The following is a 16,797-nucleotide window of genomic DNA, read 5'->3' as shown; positions in this document are numbered from 1 at the left end:
TGTTGTGTATTTGTTTACTTTCATCAATTTTAACAATTATATGGGAATTTTGAAATGTTCAAGACTTTTAGAAAAAATGTTTGTAATATTTAGGAAAAACAGAATTTAAAAAATGTTCTATTTTTTAAAACATGATGAATTAAAATAACTTGCCAAATTTAAAAATATTTAATGTACTCAAATAAATGTTCATTAGTTCAAATAATATTCACGGATTGTTTTAAATGTTGTGAACTTTAAAACGTACTCAAAAAAATGCTCTTAGGTCCATCTATTTTGGCGCTTCTAAAATAAACTTCACTTTTCCAGCTCATTTTAGAAGACTCCCCAATATTCATTTGGCTTCGAATATGGTAATGGATTCTAAAATAAGATAGTGGCGGCTTGTGCCATAAGTTGTCGAAACAAGTCGGCCTTAGTTAGGAACCGTTAGTATCGCGGCAAACCACCTATGAGATGCACACCCGTTCCATCCAAATCTCAACATTATAATTATCATGTGAATAAAAGAGTTGATGATCTTTTGTATTGAGATGTCTAGGTCACCCTTCGAGTGAAGGCAACCGTGAAAAGCTAAGGACATATTCAACGCCATCCATCAAAACGGACGCCATAATAAAGTTTCGCCGATAGTGGATATGGGGGGAGAACATCTAACCCCATTCACCAAATGTTTGTGCTATTTTCTTTATTCTACTTCCAGCACACTTCTAAAATGAGTAAGCTAAATATTATCCTCCAAACATAATCATGTTGTGCAAATATTTCAATGCAAAAGTAATTCAAATATAAATATTACAACCCAAACATGAAGTTTTGCAATAAAATTGTCAAAATTGAATTCAACTTATTCTAACATATTTTTTAGTTCTCCCCTCGAATCGCCCAGAAATGACCAACCAGATCATGCTGGAGTTGCTCATGATTTACTCGATGGCGAATTTGTTTATGCATTAAGATAAATTCCTCAAACGTCGTCGGATTCTGCTCATTTGCTCAAATTGCTCACCATAGTCTACTCCATCAACCTCATCATCCACAATGATGGTGTAAGGTGAGGCGAACTCCGAAGCATAATACTTTTTTGATGCAAAATCAAAATTGATGAGGCAGCGACTGCATTTTATTTGAAGTGTCATACCCAATTAATTTGGAGGAAACCTCGTAAATAAATTTATCATCCATTAGATTGCCTTTTAAAGGAAAACAATCAATGCAATTAGCTTTATTCGTCACAAAAAATGACGTTAATCACTGCATTGTAGCCGCATACTCAAACCAACAGGCCGCTCGAAACGCAAGTAGACAACCGTGTCTCCCCGCGCTCCTGGTGGCCGCCGGCCTGCCACGAACGCGGGCCGCTCCTGCTGTCTGCTACATTTCGTGTCCAGGGGAGCATGGCATGGCGACAAATCCTATTTTGCACCACATGCGTCAGTTACAATGCAATTTTGCAAACGGTGTCTGTAGAAGTTCAAACTGGGTCGGGCCATTCTATTTATTTCTTCCTTTTTTAGAAATGTTAAGGGTGTGTTTGGTAGCATTTCTAACCTAGCATGGTTGTTCTCCTCTAATACATGATGAGTGTAGATACATTGAATACACGCATTTGCTGTTGTTTTTTAGTTGTGTATGTGCGGAGACATGCTAATTTAAGACTTTGTTTGGCACCTTGCATCTATTTAGACATGTCAATCGGTATTATAGCAAGGTATTTACAAATCAAGATGAGAGAATTGGGATTCGAACCCCCCCCCCCCCCCATCCGGGTTAGGAACAAGGAGCTGTAACCAGCAAGCCATCACCCTTCTAGTCTGCCAAATTATTCCACTGCAGCATTTTTTTTTGTTACTTTCGGTTCGCAAAAGCCCGGTTTTGGGAAGCTTCCACAAGGTTCCAAACCGGTTTTCCCGGTTCGTAGTTTAGTTTATGGACGATTTTATTCGGATTTTCATTTTTTTCCTTTCATTCTATTAAAATGCATGATTTTTTTTTAAGATTTTGTTTCTTCAAATTATATGAACATTTTTCAGATTTGAAGAACTTTTTTTTAAATCCTTGAATTGTTTTCACATTACATGAACTTTTTTCAGATTCGATGATTCTTTTTCAAAATCATTGATTTTTTTTGGATTACATGAAGTTCATAAAATTTGATGAACTTTTTTTAATAAATGAACATTTTTCAAATTCTTGCAAACTTTATTAAATTTCTATAAACTTGTCTGAACATTGATGAACTTCTTTTAAATTTTGATGAACTTTTTTGAAAATTGATGAACTCTTTTTGAAAATGGATGAAGTTCTTTAAGATTTGTACGTTTTTTTCAGTTCAATGAACTTTTTCTTGAATCAATGAACTAATTTTCAGAAATTATGACCTTTTTTCAAAAGCAATTAACATTTTTCTATTGGAACTTTTTGTTTTGAATCGGTGAACTATTTCAAAATCGATGAACGTTTTTCAAATTTGTGAAATTTCATAAACTTTATCCTTATTTTACGAAAAAAACAAATTCATGGAGTTTTTTCAATTCACATTTTTTCCTGTTTGGATGAATGTTTTAAATTTTATTAACTCTTCCAATTCATGTTTTTATATTGCACATTCATTTTTTAAAAGACATTTTCTAATAAACTAATACGCATAATAGGATATTTTGTCTTCAGATTAAACAACTAATGGAGTTCGGCGTAGTGGTTGTGGCCGAAGCTTTGGCTAAAGGGGATTAGATATCGAATCCTAGCTCTACCGTATTTTTTAGTTTTTTATAGGCCTTCCATGGTCCTTGCTTTGTTAGTGGGTCGGCCCGCTACACAAGACGTGCGAGCGCTAGTTCGCTAGTCGGAGCATGCAGCGCCGAGAAGGAGCTCCGTGTCGTGGCGTGGACAAACGTTGGACTAGATGACTGGATCGAGCTAGGCTTGAGCGGGACCTTCGAGTTGCTATGGCCGAAGAAGCTGTCGAGGTGGGTGCATGTTCCATCACAACCCAAAAGTGTTTCACGGGGATTTTAACTGGTTTTACTTTTTTAGCCATCGAGAGGCTGTATCTACATATATGTATAACACAATGGCCAAAAATCAAGGTAGGGTGAGCGCCCAACCTCACCCTACCGGGAGCTCCGTCCCTGATGGTGTGCATGATCACGCAAGTTTTGATCACCTTCCACAATACCTTTGGATCCCATATTTTTGCATGTCCTCAAACAACTTCAGTACGGGTTAGAAGCACTCCAAATACACTTTCTACATAATTTCCAACTCCTTTCCTTTGGGTAAAGTGATATCTTTACTCACCCCTTAGCTCAGAGATGGTGATCTTCGCAAAGGTCGCCCATGAAAGATAGATACCATTAGAAAGATAATAGCGATTGTTCTACTCATGACCATTGATGGTATAGTTACATGGAGGAGCTTGTCTCCCAACACGTTGATGTCGTTGTGAGACCGGGACATCCCGAAGAAATACTGCCAAATCTAGAGTTTGAATATGCAATTTTTTCAAGGATGATGGTGGGATTCTTGTAATAGCCCTGACATGGCCTTCGTAGAGCATATGGGTAATTCTTCCATTTTTAGTGCATGCAATCCAGGGAACCGAGCATAACAAGCCACCCTCTTGCTTCAGACAGTACCATGAGTATTGTGGTGTCTTCTCTCAAGTACTCTGCTCCAAACACCTTGACCACTATCATAGTCATCCAATGTTTCGGTACCTGTGATTTAGGACATCCAAAGGTACGCGTCCCATGAATATGTGGTCGGGCCGTAGGCAAGCATACTAAAAGGACGTGGATGTCGCCTAGAGGGGGGGGGGTGGATAGGCGCTTTAAAATAATTAAGGTTTAGGCTTGAACAAACGCGGAATAAAACTAACGTTTAATATGTCAAGCACAAAACCTCAAACAACTAGGCTCACCTATGTGCACCAACAACTTATGCTAAGCAAGATAAACAACTAAGTGATAGCAAGATATTTGACAAGAGACAATATGGCTATCACAAAGTAAAGTGCATAAGTAAAGGGTTCGGGTAAGAGATAACCGAGGTACGCGGAGACGATGATGTATCCCGAAGTTCACACCCTTGCGGATGCTAATCTCCGTTGGATCGGTGTGGAGGCACAATGCTTCCCAAGATGCCACTAAGGCCACCGTAATCTCCTCACGCCCTCGCACAATGCAAGATGCCGTGATTCCACTAAGGGACCCTTGAGGGCGGTCACCGAACCCGTACAAATGGCAAACCTTGGGGGCGGTCACCGAACCCGTACACATGTCAACCCTTGGGGGCGGTTACCGATACCCGTACAAATTGCTCGGGGCAATCTCCACAACCTAATTGGAGACCCCGACGCTTTCCCGGAGCTTCACACCACAATGATTGAGCTCCGAGACACCACCAAGCTTCTAGGACGCCAAAGCATCCACGAAGAACAATATCTAGGGTACTAAGTACCAAAGGTAATAAGCTTCTCAAACTTCACTTCCACGTATCACCGTGGAGAACTCAAACCGATGCAACCAATGCAATGGCAAGAACACACGAAGTGGTCAAGTCCCTCACACTCAAATCCCTCCACAACAACGAAAGCTATGGAGAAATATGAGAGGAAGAACAAGGAGCTCACAAAGAACTCCAAGATCTAGATCCAAGGGGTTCCCCTCACATAGAGGAGAAAGTGATTGGTGGAGATATGGATCTAGATCTCCTCTCTCTTTTCCCTCAAGAACAAGCAAGAATCATTGGAGGAATTGAGAGTAAGCAAGCTCTAAGAATGTCAACAATGGAGGTAGAACAAGAGCTCAACGGATAGATAAGGCCAAGGGGGAAGAAGACCCCCTTTATATAGCGGGGGAAGGAATCAGACCGTTACCCCCACTTACAGCCCGAGCCCAGCGGTACTACCGCTGGCTCCAGCGGTACTACCGCTGACCCTCCGGCGGTACTACTGCTGGCTGCAGCGGTACTACCGCTGACCCTCCCGCGGTACTACCGCTGAGCCCATGGTAGCGCAAAGATACTACCGGGCCAACCACCGCCAAGAAAGTCTTCGCAAAAATGTCCGACGCAGTACAACCGCAAAGATGACGGTACTAAAAACTTGGAGCGGTACTACCGCTGGCCAGGGGCGGTACTACCGCTGGGACAGCGGTAGTACCGCCAGGGTCAGCGGTAGTACCGCCAACTCTAGCGGTACTACCGCTAGGTCCAGCGGTACTACCGCTAGCCACTGAAACAGCCATAACTTTCGCATATGAGCTCCGAATCGAGCAAACCCAAGCTTGTTGGATTCAGGACGACAAGAGCTATCCAAACAGGGACATTATGAGTAGATGAATTACAAGGAATAGCACATGGCAATATAGCTTTTTGACTAGAAGTAGTGCTAATGTCCACATGAGGCTCACTCGATGGAAATCTTAAGACCATGCAGATATGAAAATGCCAATGATATAGAGATGCGAGTCCTCTATGAATGAAGAACCGGAAAAACTCCAACATCGAAAACATCATAGTAGATGCATATGGACTCCGTTTTCAATGAACTCGAGCTTGTCACGAAGATGACCATAAGCTCTAAAACTCACAAAGAGAAACACCAAACAAGAACCAAGAAGTATGATGCAAGGATGCAAATGGTTTGAGCTCTCAACGAACGATACGATCAAGCTACTCACTTGAGAGCCCCCCTTGATAGTACAACAATCTATCCTAAACAGAAAACCTATCAAGGGCAAGCCTATACCTTGCACCTCGTCCTCTGGAGCTAGATGATGATGATCTTGGCTTCCTCAAGATGGACCACCTTTCTTGATTGCGTTGGCTTGATGAAGACTAGTTGATTGCTCCCCCATACTCACTATGGGTGAGCCACTCTTCAGCATATCTTCACAAGTCCATTGCCACCACAATGGACGGCAAGCTTCAAGCATGATATCTTCGTGCTGATCCACTTGAACTTGCACATCGCAATCTTGATGACGATCACAACTAGACGTCATACTTCATGGGTTGTATGAGATCTTCCCTTTGACGCAAGCCCATAGAAACACACCTAACCCCCACATAGAACTCTCACGAAGACCATGGGTTAGTACACAAACATGTAATGGACAATGCTTACCATACCATGGGATCACTTGATCCCTCTCGGTACATCTTGTACGCTTTGTGTGTTGATCATCTTGATTTACTCTTTGTTTGAGATCTTGATCAACCATGTGTCTCTATGACCATTCTTTGGATAATACCTTGAATACCATCTTGGTCATCATATAAACTCCTTGAACCCAACAGATGGACTTCAAGAAGTGCCTATGGACAAATCCTATAAATGTAACTTAAGGAAACCATTAGTCCATAGGAATTGTCATCAATTACCAAAACCACATATGGAGATATATGCTCTAACACATACTCAAGGCAGTCATTACCTTCTAGTAACGAGAGAATCCAATGTTTCAAACGATATACTTGTTAAAGATGAAGTAGTCATCATATGCCCGGACACCATTGTAGAGGTGATCGAACATAGTTTGGCTCATTCGGAATTGTGGGCCAAAAATAAGACACGAATAACGCATGGGGGACAATGTAGTCATCCATCAACATCTTACACCCCTGTGCCCTCTTTCCGGTTAGCACTCAATGCCACTTGATTGATCCTTTGAAATTAAGAACATGCTCCTTTGCACATTTAGAATCTTCGAGACCCGCATGCGTCATCGCCATTCATCATCATATTCGTCCTCATGTGAAGAGGACGAATCCATGAGCTCGGCGTTGAAGTACTCTCACATATTCATCATATTTTCTTCGAACCAAATGATAAAACATCAATAAATTTGGCATCCGAACTCTAGTCAGACATGGTATCCACCATGGACGATAATGTGCACGGGTAGAGGGTACCTAGGCAACTATCATGCCAAGGGTGGAATGAAGGTGTAGGTGTTGGGTAACGTAGCATAAATTCAAAATTTTCCTACGCAGATTCAGATCTTCCTATGGAGAGACCAACAACGAGAGAGGGGTAAGAGCATCTTCATACCTTTGAAGATCGCTAAGCGGAAGCGTTGCTAGAACGCGGTTGATGGAGTCGTACTCGCAGCGATTCCGATCTAGTGCCGAACTACGGCACCTCCGCGTTCAACACACGTGCAGCCCGGTGGCGTCTCCCGCACCTTGATCCAGCAAGGAGGAGGGAGAGGTTGGGGAAGAACTCCAGCAGCACGACGGCGTGGTGTCGATGGAGAGACGAGGTCTCCCGACAGGGCTTCGCCAAGCACCGGCAGAGAGGAGGAGGAAGAAGGGCAGGGCTGCGCCGAGAGAGAGGCAAAAGTCTGATCTCCAATGGTCAAAAGAGCCCACTATATACAGAGGGAGAGAGGGGTTGCGCCCCCTTGAGGGTTTCCCTCTCCTGGGGGGGGGGCAGCCCTAGATGGGGGCTGGTGCGGCGGCCAAGGGGGGGAGGAGGGGTGTGGCGCACCCCTGGTGGGCCTTAGGCCCACCTGGCTTAGGGTTTGCCCCCCCTTTTCTCTCCCCCACGCATTGGGCTGAGTGGGGAGGCGCACCAGCCCACCTAGGGGATGGTTCCCTTCCCCACTTGGCCCACCTTACCTCCCGGGGTCGTTGCCCCCTTCGGTGGACCCCGGGGCCACCTCCGGTGGTCTCGGTGGTCCCGATACGTTACTAGTGATGCCCGAAACACTTCCGGTATCCGAAACCATCCGTCCTATATATCAATCTTTACCTCCGGACCATTCCGGAGCTCCTCGTGACGTTCGGGATCTCATCCGGGACTCCGAACAACTTTCGGTAACCTCGTATAACAATTCCCTATAACCCTAGCGTCACCGAACCTTAAGTGTGTAGACCCTACGGGTTCGGGAGACACGCAGACATGACCGAGACACCTCTCCGGCCAATAACCATCAGCGGGGTCTGGATACCCATGGTGGCTCCCACTTGCTCCACGATGATCTCATCGGATGAACCACGATGTCAAGGATTCAATTAATCCCGTACACGATTCCCTTTGTCTGTCGGTATAGAACTTGCCCGAGATTCGATCGTCGGTATACCTATACCTTGTTCAATCTCGTTACCCGTAAGTCTCTTCACTCGTTCTGTAGCACGTCATCGTGTGACTAACTCCTTAGTCACATTGAGCTCATGATGATGTTCTACCGAGTGGGCCCAGAGATACCTCTCCATCACACGGAGTGACAAATCCCGATCTCGATTCGTACCAACCCAACAAACACTTTCGGAGGTACCCGTAGTGTACCTTTATAGTCACCCAGTTACGTTGTGACGTTTGATACAGCCAAAGCACTCCTACGGTATCCGAGAGTTGCACAATCTCACGGTCGAAGGAAAAGATACGTGACATTAGAAAAGCTTTAGCATACGAACAATACGATCTAGTGCTATGCTTAGGATTGGGTGTTGTCCATCACATCATTCTCCCAATGATGTGATCCCGTTATCAATGAAATCTAATGCCCATGATCAGGAAACCATGATCATCTATTGACTAATGAGCTAGCCAACTAGAGGCTTACTAGGGACACATTGTGATCTATTTATTCACACATGTATTACTGTTTCCTGTTAATACAATTATAGCATGAACAATAGACGATTATCATGAACAAGGAAATATGATAATAACCATTTTATTATTGCCTCTAGGGCATATTTCCAACAGTCTCCCACTTGCACTAGAGTCAATAATCTAGTTACATTGTGATGTATCGAACACCCATAGCATTATGGTGTTGATCATGTTTTTCTCATGGAAGAGGTTTAGTCAACGGGTCTGCAATATTCAGATCCGTGTGTACTTTACAAATATCTATCACTCCACTCTGGACATGGTCCTGGATGGAGTTGTAGCGGCGTTTGATGTGCTTCGTCTTCCGGTGAAACCTGGGCTCCTTGGCTATGGCAATGGTCCCAGTGTTATCACAGAAGAGTGTCATTGGACCCGACGCGCTTGGAACCACTCCAAGGTCGGTGATGAGCTCCTTCATCCAAATTCCTTCATGAGCTGCTTCTAAAGGAGCTATGTACTCCGCTTCACATGTAGATGCTGCCATGACTTCTTGCTTGCTGCTGCACCAGCTCACTGCCCCACCATTCAACACATATACGTATCCGGTCTGTGGCTTAGAGTCATTCCGATCTGTGTCGAAGCTAGCGTCGACGTAACCCTTTACGACGAGCTCTTCGTCACCTCCATAAACGAGAAACATTTCCTTAGTCCTTTTCATGTACTTAAGGATATTCTTGACCGCTGTCCAGTGTTCCATACCGGGGTCACTTTGGTACCTCCCTACCAAGCTTATGGCAAGGTTTATATCAGGTCTGGTACACAGCATGGCATACATTAGAGAGCCCACGGCTGATGCGTAGGGGACAGAACTCATCTTCTCTCTATCTGCTGCCGTGGTCGGCGATTGAGTCTTACTCAATCTCACACCTTGCAAAACTGGCAAGAACCCTTTCTTTGAGTTTTCCATATTGAACTTCTTCAATATCTTGTCGAGGTATGTACTTTGCAAAAGACCTATGAGGCGTCTTGATCTATCTCTATAGATCTTGATGCCTAATATGTATGCAGCTTCTCCAAGGTCCTTCATTGAAAAACTTTTGTTCAAATAGGCCTTTATGCTCTCCAACATCTCTATATTATTCCCCATCAATAATATGTCATCCACATACAGTATGAGGAAAGCTACAGAGCTCCCACTCACTTTCTTGTACAGACAGGCTTCTCCGTAAACCTGTATGAACCCAAACGCTTTAATCACCTCATTAAAGCGAATGTTCCAACTCCGAGATGCTTGCACCAGCCCATAGATGGAGCGCTGGAGCTTGCACACTTTGTTAGCACCCTTAGGGTCGACAAAACCTTCTGGTTGCATCATATACAACTCTTCCTTAAGGTTCCCCTTCAGGAACGTTGTTTTGACGTCCATTTGCCAAATTTCATAATCATAAAAGGCGGCAATTGCTAACATGATTCGGACTAATTTCAGCTTCGCTACGGGAGAGAAAGTCTCTTCGTAGTCAACTCCTTGAATTTGTCGAAAACCCTTTGCGACAAGTCGAGCTTTGTAAACGGTTACATTACCGTTTGCATCAGTCTAATTCTTGAAGATCCATTTATTTTCTATGGCTCGCCGGTCATCGGGCAAGTCCACCAAAGTCCATACTTTGTTCTCATACATGGATCCTATCTCGGATTTCATAGCCTCAAGCCATTTGTTGGAATCCGGGCCCGCCATCGCTTCTTCATAGTTCGAAGGTTCACCGTTGTCTAACAACATGATTTCCATCACAGGGTTGTCGTACCACTCTGGTGCGGAGCGTGCCCTTGTGGACCTTCGCGGTTCAGTAGTATCTTGATCCGAAGCTTCATGATCATCATCATTAACTTCCTCTTCAGTTGGTGTAGGCGCCACAGGAACAACTTCCCGCGCTGCGCTACTATCCTGTTCGAGAGGGGGTGTAATTACCTCATCAAGTTCTACCTTCCTCCCACTTACTTCTTTCGAGAGAAACTCTTTCTCTAGAAAGGATCCGTTCTTGGCAACAAAGGTTTTACCTTCGGATCTAAGATAGAAGGTATACCCAATAGTTTCCTTAGGGTATCCTATGAACACGCATTTCTCCGCTTCGGGTTCGAGCTTTTCTGGTTGAAGTTTCTTCACATAAGCATCGCAGCCCCAAACTTTAAGAAACGACAACTTAGGTTTCTTGCCAAACCATAGTTCATACGGTGTCGTCTCAACGGATTTAGACGGTGCCCTATTTAAAGTGAATGCTGCAGTTTCTAATGCGTATCCCCAAAATGATAGCGGTAGGTCGGTAAGAGACATCATAGATCGTACCATATCTAATAAAGTGCGATTACGACATTCAGACACTCCTTGCGTTGCGGTGTGCCAGGCGGCGTCAGTTGTGAAACGATTCCACACTTCCTTAGGTGTGTGCCAAACTCGTGACTCAAATATTCCCCTCCACGATCAGATCGCAGACATTTAATTTTTCTGTCACGTTGATTCTCAACCTCACTCTGAAATTCCTTGAACTTTTCAAACGTCTCAGATTTGTGCTTCATTAAGTAGATATACCCATACCTACTCAAATCATCGGTGTGAGTGAGAACATAACGATAGCCACCGCGAGCTTCAACGTTCATTGGACCACACACATCAGTATGTATTATTTCCAATAAGTCGGTTGCTCTCTCCATTATTCCTGAGAATGGAGTCTTAGTCATCTTGCCCATGAGGCACGGTTCGCATGTGTCAAATGATTCAAAGTCAAGAGACTCTAATAGTCCATCAGTATGGAGCTTCTTCATGCGCTTAACGCCGATATGACCAAGGCGGCAGTGCCACAAGTATGTGGGACTATCATTATCAACTTTACATCTTTTGGTACTCACACTATGAATATGCGTAACATCACGATCGAGATTCATCAAGAATAAACCATTCACCAGCGGAGCATGACCATGAAACATATCACTCATATAAATAGAACAACCATTATTCTCTGACTTAAATGAGTAGCCGTCTCGCATTAAGCAAGACCCTGATACAATATTCATGCTCAAAGCTGGTACTAAATAACAATTATTAAGGTTTAAAACTAATCCCGATGGTAGATGTAGAGGTAGCGTGCCGACGGCGATCACATCGACTTTGGCACCATTCCGCACGCGCATTGTCACCTCGTCCTTGGCCAGTCTCCGCTTATTCCGCAGTTCCTGCTTTGAGTTGCAAATGTGAGCAACAGCACCGGTATCAAATACCCAGGAGCTACTACGAGGGCTGGTGAGGTACACATCAATAACATGTATATCACATATACCTTTAACGTTGCCGGCCTTCTTGTCCGCTAAGTATTTGGGGCAGTTCCGCTTCCAGTGACCTTTTCCCTTGCAATAGAAGTACTCAGTCTCAGGCTTGGGTCCATTCTTTTTCTTCTTCCCGGCATCTGGCTTACCGGGCGCGACAACAACTTTGCCGTCTTTCTTGAAGTTCTTCTTACCCTTGCCTTTCTTGAAACTAGTGGTCTTGTTGACCATCAACACTTGATGCTCTTTCTTGATTTCTACTTCTGCAGACTTGAGCATCGAGTACAACTCGGATATGGTCTTTTCCATCCCTTGCATGTTGTAGTTAAGCACAAAGCCTTTGTAGCTTGGTGGGAGAGACTGGAGGATTCTGTCGATTATAGCATCATCCGGAAGTTCGACTCCAAGTGAAGTCAGACGACCGTGTAACCCAGACATTTTGAGTATGTGCTCACTCACAGAACTATTCTCCTCCATCTTACAGCTAAAGAACTTGTCGGAGACTTCATATCTCTTGACACGGGCATGGGCTCGAAAAACTAGCTTCAGCTCCTGGAACATCTCATATGCTCCGTGTTGCTCAAAACGCCTTTGGAGCCCCGTTTCTAAACTGTATAACATTCCACACCTAACCAGAGAGTAGTCATCACTCCGTGTTTGCCAGACGTTCAGAATGTCCTAGGCTGCTGCGGGAGCGGGAGGGTCACCTAGCGGCGCATCAAGGACATAAGCCTTTTTAGCTGCTTCAAGGATGAGCTTCAAGTTGCGAACCCAGTCCGCATAGTTGCTACCATCATCTTTCAGCTTGTTTTTCTCTAGGAATGCGTTGAAATTGAGGTTGACGTTGGCCATCTACAATATTTATAAAGACAACTTTTAGACTAAGTTCATGACAATTAAGTTCATTTAATCAAATCAAGTATGAACTCCCACTTAAATCGACATCCCTCTAGTCATCTAAGTGATACATGATCCATGTTGACTAACCCGTGTCCGATCATCACGTGAGACGGACTAGTCACCATGGTGAGCAACTTCATGCTGATCGTATTCAACCATACGACTCATGTTCGACCTTTCGGTCTCTTGTATTCGAGGTCATGTCTGTACATGTTAAGCTCGTCGAGTCAACCTAGGTGTTTCGCGTGTGTAAATCTGGCTTACACCCGTTGTATGCGAACGTTAGAATCTATCACACCCGATCATCACGTGGTGCTTCGAGACAACGAACCTTCGCAACGGTGCACACTTAGGGGAATACGTTCTCGAAATTTTAAGAGGGATCATCTTATTATGCTACCGTCGTTCTAAGCAATAAGATGTAAAACATGATAAACATCACAATGCAATCATATAGTGACATGATATGGCCATTATCATCTTCGCCCTTTCGATCTCCATCTTCGGGCATCGCATGATCATCATCGTCACCGGCGTGACACCATGATCTCCATCACCATGATCTCCATCATCGTGTCTCCGTGAAGTCGTCACGCCAACTACTACTATCACTACTACTATAGCTAACCGTTAGCAATGAAGTAAAAGTAGTAAGCACATCGCGTTGCATCTCATACAATAAATTAAGACAACTCCTATGGCTCCTGCGGGTTGTCATACTCATCGACATGCAAGTCGTGAAACCTATTACAATAACATGATCATCTCATACATCATACATGCAACATCACAACTTTGGCCATATCACATCACATGTCAAACCCTGCAAAAACAAGTTAGACGTCCTCTAATTGTTGTTGCAAGTTTTACGTGGCTGATTTGGGTTTCTAGCAAGAACGCCTTCTTACCTACATGACAGCCACAATGATGATATGCCAAAGCTATTTACCCTTCATAAGGACCCTTTTCATCAAATCCAATCCGACTAGAGTAGGAGAGACAAACACCCGCTAATCACCTTTATGCACGGTGTGCATGTCTGTCGGTGGAACCAGTCTCACGTAAGCGTACGTGTAAAGTCGGTCCGGGCCGCTTCATCCCACAATACCGCCGGAAAAGAATAAGACTAGTAGCGGCAAGAAAATTGACAAATCATCGCCCACAACTTTTGTGTTCTACTCGTGCATAGAATCTACGCATAGAAAACCTGGCTCTGATGCCACTCTTGGGTAACGTAGCATAAATTCAAAAAATTCCTACGCATATTCAGATCTTCCTATGGAGAGACCAGCAACGAGAGAGGGGTAAGAGCATCTTCATACCTTTGAAGATCGCTAAGCGGAAGCGTTGCTAGAACGCGGTTGATGGAGTCGTACTCGCAGCGATTCCGATCTAGTGCCGAACTACGGCACCTCCGCGTTCAACACACGTGCAGCCCGGTGACGTCTCCCGCAGCTTGATCCAGCAAGGAGGAGGGAGAGGTTGGGGGAAGAACTTCAGCAGCACGACGGCGTGGTGTCGATGGAGATACGAGGTCTCCCGGGAGGGCTTCGCCAAGCACCGGCAGAGAGGAGGAGGAAGAAGGGCAGGGCTGCATCGAGAGAGAGGCAAAAGTCTGATCTCCAATGGCCAAAAGAGCCCACTATATATAGGGGGAGGGAGGGACTGCGCCCCCTTGAGGGTTTCCTTCTCCTGGGGGGGCGGCAGCCCTAGATGGGGGCTGGTGCGGTGGCCAAGGGGGGGAGGAGGGGTGTGGCGCACCCCTGGTGGGCCTTAGGCCCACCTGGCTTAGGGTTTGCCCCCCCTTTTCTCTCCCCCACGCATTGGGCTGAGTGGGGAGGCGCACCAGCCCACCTAGGGGATGGTTCCCTTCCCCACTTGGCCCACCTTACCTCCCGGGGTCGTTGCCCCCTTCGGTGGACCCCGGGGCCACCTCCGGTGGTCCCGGTGGTCCCGGTACGTTACTAGTGATGCCCGAAACACTTCCGGTATCCGAAACCATCCGTCCTATATATAAATCTTTACCTCCGGACCATTCCGGAGCTCCTCGTGATGTCCGGGATCTCATCCGGGACTCCGAACAACTTTCGGTAACCTCGTATAACAATTCCCTATAACCCTAGCATCACCGAACCTTAAGTGTGTAGACCCTACGGGTTCGGGAGACAGGCAGACATGACCGAGACACCTCTCCGGCCAATAACCATCATCGGGGTCTGGATACCCATGGTGGCTCCCACTTGCTCCACCATGATCTCATCGGATGAACCACAATGTCAAGGATTCAATTAATCCCGTATACGATTCCCTTTGTTTGTCGGTATAGAACTTGCCCAAGATTCGATCGTCGGTATACCTATACCTTGTTCAATCTCGTTACCGGTAAGTCTCTTTACTCGTTCCGTAGTACGTCATCGTGTGACTAACTTCTTAGTCACATTGAGCTCATGATGATGTTCTACCGAGTGGGCCCAGAGATACCTCTCCGTCACACGGAGTCACAAATCCCGATCTCGATTCGTACCAACCCAACAAACACTTTCGGAGGTATCCGTAGTGCACCTTTATAGTCACCCAGTTACGTTGTGACGTTTGATACAGCCAAAGCACTCCTACGGTATCCGAGAGTTGCACAATCTCACGATCGAAGGAAAAGATACCTGACATTAGAAAAGCTTTAGCATACGAACAATACGATCTAGTGCTATGCTTAGGATTGGGTCTTGTCCATCACATCATTCTCCCAATGATGTGATCCCGTTATCAATGACATCTAATGCCCATGATCAGGAAACCATGATCATCTATTGACTAACGAGCTAGCCAACTAGAGGCTTGCTAGGGACACATTGTGATCTATTTATTCACACATGTATTACTGTTTCCTGTTAATACAGTTATAGCATGAACAATAGACGATTATCATGAACAAGGAAATATGATAATAACCATTTTATTATTGCCTCTAGGGCATATTTCCAACAGTAGGCACGTCGGTTCGCATCACCGAGGTGGAGCAGCGGAGGTCGACATGACATGGACAGCAAAGAGGGTACTGCAACAGCGACGATGGTCTCATCCTACGTGGATACTATCGGCGTTCTCCGAATGGGGGTACCCAGACCTGCTTGCCTGCGGCCTAGGGAGAAAACAACGGTGCTTGTGACCAGGTTGCAAGGATTGTTTACCTTACGCATAGTTCGTTAATGCAGTTGTCCGTTGCTTTGAGTTTACACTTTGGGTGGGGCTCGCAACTTAATACCAGCGAGATGTTCTAGATAGATATCTCAAGGTGGATGATTAGTAAGTAGATGTTGATGAGTAAACGGTCTACTTGTCTTGGCGTACTGCCCATTACTATTGAGCCTCTAACTTTCAAGTAGCATAATTAGTATTGCGGTGCGTTTATAATTATGTCAATTATCCAGCTGTAATTTGTTTACCTAAGCATAGTTGTTTATCGTCTTCTGGGAGAGAGACATCACTAGTGAACATCATGTGACTCCGGTCCATATCACCACCATTGCTTACACCTCCATCATTTATTGCTTTAATTTACTTTTCCCTTGCAATTACTATCACTATTCCCGCTTGTGTTTTGATCCTTTGCAAACTACAAGGCCGGGGAGATTTACAACCTCTCTGTACTCGTTGGGAGCAAAGTTATTTGTGTGTGTGCAGGTCCATGTCTTCTGCTTGCGCCAGGGCAGGGGACACCTACCTGTTGATCCTTGGAGTCCTCCTGGTTCGATAAACCTTACAGTCTCCGTGTAAGGGAAAACTTGATGTTGACTACATCTCCACCTTCCACTTGGGGTAACTAACGAGGAGTGAGAAGTATATTCATCAACTCGTCATCAAGCAAGTTTTCTGGCGCTGTTGCCGGGGACTCCAGTCTTCAAGATAGGGGAGTTGCACGATATCCTTTACCTTTGCTTTTTAGTCTTGTTAGTTTACTTTCTAGTTTTTCCTTTAGAGTCTTATACCAAAAACCACAAAAATTAGTTGCCTTGTTC

The sequence above is a fragment of the Hordeum vulgare genome, chromosome 4H, assembly GCF_904849725.1.
Source record: "Hordeum vulgare subsp. vulgare chromosome 4H, MorexV3_pseudomolecules_assembly, whole genome shotgun sequence".
NCBI classification, from domain to species: Eukaryota; Viridiplantae; Streptophyta; class Magnoliopsida; order Poales; family Poaceae; genus Hordeum; species Hordeum vulgare.
Note: the sequence above shows the minus strand (reverse complement) of the source record.